Source organism: Gossypium arboreum, chromosome 3, assembly GCF_025698485.1.
Source record: "Gossypium arboreum isolate Shixiya-1 chromosome 3, ASM2569848v2, whole genome shotgun sequence".
Taxonomy (NCBI): domain Eukaryota; kingdom Viridiplantae; phylum Streptophyta; class Magnoliopsida; order Malvales; family Malvaceae; genus Gossypium; species Gossypium arboreum.
In genome coordinates, this window is record NC_069072.1 from 129,394,182 (window position 1) to 129,398,466 (window position 4,285).

General features: G+C 39.6%; 1 non-coding gene across 1 annotated transcript; it reads left to right on the forward strand.

Moving 5' to 3' along the window:
• The first annotated feature begins 3,818 nt into the window (after nucleotides 1-3,818).
• LOC128291161 (small nucleolar RNA R71) lies at nucleotides 3,819-3,924 on the forward strand. The gene has a single exon (XR_008280937.1). It is a non-coding gene; the product is annotated as a small nucleolar RNA R71 (small nucleolar RNA).
• The last annotated feature ends 361 nt before the right edge of the window (nucleotides 3,925-4,285 follow it).

The window sequence follows — 4,285 nt, forward strand, 5'->3', positions numbered from 1 at the left end:
ATTAAATAATAAAGAAACAACCCAAACCATAAAAATAATTAGCGGCCTTATTACAAAAAAACCCAAAACCATAAGCGAAAAATATGGAAAATCTAGTTCACGGAAGAAAACGAATTTGCGAAAAGCGTGTGGCCACTCCGAATCCTTGACTCAAGTCCCCCAACTAGGGCTCACCGCAAGGATGGAAGAAAAGGGGTGAGTTTGGGAAAACTCGGTGTATCTGAAACCCATCCAAAGCCCAAATCAGCTCGAGCCCATTGAGCCTAAGCCCCATTCAGATATAACGATTACACATGGACCAAAGCCCTTTTAGAATACGATGAGCAAGGCCTTAGCCCTTTTACATAACAGTGTGGCCCATAGGCCGAGTACAGTAACATAAGTAACAATAGTAGTAATGCATGCAAACCCATCTGGGGAGACTACTCAACCCACCAACCGCTACACTACCCCGTACCACCCTACACTCCATGTGGGAATATCTCAACCCACCCAAATTTCTACACTCCACAGTTGCGACAGAACAGCTCAAATATCGATAAGTTGAGGCAAAGCCTCCAGTATGTGGATGAACCACTTTCAATACTTCCTCCATCAATACCCCAATCCCATGCAACAGATATTAATAAAGCATATCATGTACAATGTAGTATTCATCAATCATGTAGTTTAGCTAATTTAAACCCTAGGGGTATATCGGTAATTTTGCTCTTTAGGGGTCATTTTCGTAACTTAGCAACTACACAAATTACTTCGGAAATTTTCAACAGTTTTATGCAATTTGGTTCCACCATCTAACTAACAGGCTAATTTGCCCATATCTTACCCATATTGGTCGTAAGCCCATTGGGCCCAGTTTTGGCCCATCTGGCCCCTTTTTCCGAAGTACGCTAAAATGTCACACGAACTTACTTACCACTTTGCGGTGCTAGATCTAACAATTATTCTATGTCTTGAGAGCATTCGCATACTCACAAGCCTATGAAATGCCGAAATTTCGGCATTTCGGCTTTTGCTAAATTGAACTAAGGAAGGGTGTGCGGTATACACCTGATTCGCGACGACTGCTACTGAGATCTCTTCCGATGTCCTACAATTGATTAGCACAGTTCTTATTTACAAACCATAATCACTAAACCCACAACCTACTTATCCATGATCAACCCATGTCCCTAAAAGCCTTCGAAACCTTACCTTTTTGCCAAAATCGATAGCTAGCTCCGAATCCGATTGCTCCAACAACCCACGCCTTCAATCCAACACTTAACAAGACACTAATCATTGACAGAAAATGTCAGTCAAAAACCCTTAGAGCCACATGCCCAAATCGACAGCCTCCCTAGATTTTAGGGACTTCGGCTTTTCCTAACTTTGTAAAATAGGACCAGATTTGAGATGATGAACACTTACCCCTTACTCCTTTTTGATCTCCACGCAATCTGGTGCAGATTTATCATTCAAACGACAGTATAACTCGACTCCCGGAGTTTTGAAGTTTCGGCTATAATCCCCCAAATCTATGGTTTTTCGGCTTTTGGGTGATGAAGGAGATGACAATATGAAACTATAACCTGGATGTAGAATTGTCGACAGGTCTCTAGAGTTTAGAAAGATTAATCATTGATTAATGGAAACACAATGTTAAAGGGTTTGGCTTTGAAGAAATCGGTACCAGTAATGTGTGTTCAAGATTTCGGCTTTTATGGATTCGACAAAAGTATTGATGAACAGCAGAATTGATGAATGGTTTTGAAGAAGAAAAATAGAAAAAGAAGAATAGGGGAAGTGGTAGTTTCGGCTAGAGAGGAAAAAGAGAGAAAAGAAAAACCTTGTGATGTCAGAGCAGAAGAGAACGGCACCACCCAATACCCTAGGTGCCGAAATACTAACCTCAAACCCCCTGCCGATTTTTCCCTCTTCAATTCCCAAAATTCGGCCAACTCCTAGCCTCTCTCCCAATCCCTTAAATCTCTCCCCTTATCCCTCCTTAATCCAAGCGTTTGAACTGATTCAAACTCTCCTCTAGCAGAATCCACCTGGACTCCAACACTTACCTCTCCAGCACTTAAAAATAAATGCATCTATTTGTAAACACAGGGAATCGATCCCATGCTTTCCCCAATGCTCCATACGCCACCTTTTTAGGAGCCTAGTGGCATCACCCTTGCCACTCTACTAAGGCTCTTTTTGTGATGCAAATTACCCATAACACTATACAAGGGCCACCTAGCCAGAACCCCTAACTCCTAAGTCCAAAATTTAAAAAAATCAACAGGGTTTTGGCCAACACATGGGCCTTCTATAAGCCCATTTACGTACTCAAAACATTAATTTCACATCCAAATACAAAATTTTTAAAATCTTTACAAAATATTGAAAACCGCGAATAAATCCGAAAATCAGGATGTTACATTTCTATTCAATCAACTAGTCATTACCCTAGCAAGATCCTCGATCTTCCACTATACTAATGAGACAGTAAAAACTACTTATCTCTCAACCTCATAGTCCAGACCAGTTCTGGGGTAAGGTGTTTACGGATAGGCCATACCAATTTTGGGTTAATTCCCACCTAAATGACTTCTTAGGGTCGTCAAGCCTAGGGGTTTATGTTCTTCCTCTCCCGAATAGGTGATCTACTAAGAAAACTCTACATAGTAGTTAATCAATCACACCTTCACTCGCCAATCCCCCATAAGAGGATTAGTTCCTCATGGAATCCATAAACATAGTAAGTTTAATGATAAAGATATGCATGAAAAATAAATCAAGAATAAATTTTAGAGAATCCTGATTGTATTTGATTGATGTAGCGTAGAAATCCTCAAAAGTTTGATTGCGTCTACAAATTAAGTTCTTTGAAGAACGCGAATGAAAATAACTGAAAAAACCTAAACCCTAAACAAAAGAAAAAAAAACTAAAAACTAAATTATAGGGAAACACTGACAATATGAAAAATTATCCTTAACAAGTGGTTTATGAGCCTATTTATAGAGTTAGGGTTGTTGTGGTCCATAACCTTAGGTCAATTGATGCTTTCGTATTTAACTTTTGATTGTGCAGACCAAACGCCCATAGCTTGTAAGTATTTCTCGTATAAGGTCGATGTCACAACACCCTAGTGCACATGTTGGGAAATTAATGGCAATATGCTCAGGTTTAGGGTAGCTTCAGGGGTGTGTCATGAAATCCTATGATTGTCTCGCGACACCCAAGGGAGTTTCAAGATTCTTGCATTCTGCTCCCTATGTTGCAACATCAAAGTTCTCATGTCGCAACGCAATAACCAATATTGAGTTTGTATGCCCTCGAATGGACTCCTGCACACTCAATAAGTACATTAGCTCGCCTTTAGGCCTCATTCAGCCCCTAAGGTCAATAAAAGACTCAAAATACACTTTTTATTAGATTTAAACTAAAATATGAAAACTTAACTAAAACATAATAAAAATGTTTGCATTCAAGTTCCTCAAGTATAAAAACTAGTTTAATTTGCCACACCAAATTATGACAACTTAGAGGTTTATCTCCTCTAAAAATGGATGACGCACTGGTTGAGGACTCTATGCGGTCAAGTCTGTTCAAAATTTGTTGGTATTTGTCATCTTCTTGGACAGCTTTAACCGTAGATGGCTTCTAATCTTATGCGTAATGTTCGATTGGCCACTAGTAAGAATTTATTACTATACTCTCTATCAAGCCATATACATCCACATTTTTTCTATTCATTAAGGCTTCTCCTACAGCTCAATCTAGTCCTGAACATGCGTGTGCATCTAACCCGTTGTACAACATTTGTAGCCTTAGCAACTCAGGTAATCCATGGTGTGGGCATATCTGAATTAGAATTTTAAAACACTCCCAAGCTTCATGAAAACTTTCTCCTTGTAATTGTTTGAACGTTGCAATCTCCCTTCTTGGTTAAACCGTTTTGCTAATAGGGAATAAGTTTTTCAAGAATTTTCCTACAAGTTCATCCCATGTTGTGATAAATCTTGGTGCTTATGAGTCTAACCAAGAAAAAGCCTTATCTATTAAGGAGAAAGGGAAAAACCGAAGATGAATAGTTTCATTGGTGACCTCGTTATATTCAAAAGTATCACAAAGTTGAAGAAATCATTTTAGATGCTAATTTGGGTCTTCCGTCATTGTGCCTTTGAACTGCATATTATTAGAGGTGAGCATGGGCTGGGCCAGGCCAGGTTCGGGCCAAACTCAACTAAAAATTTAGGCTCGTTTGCTAGGCGCCTGGCCCGGGCCGAAAAATGGGCCTAAAATTTTGCC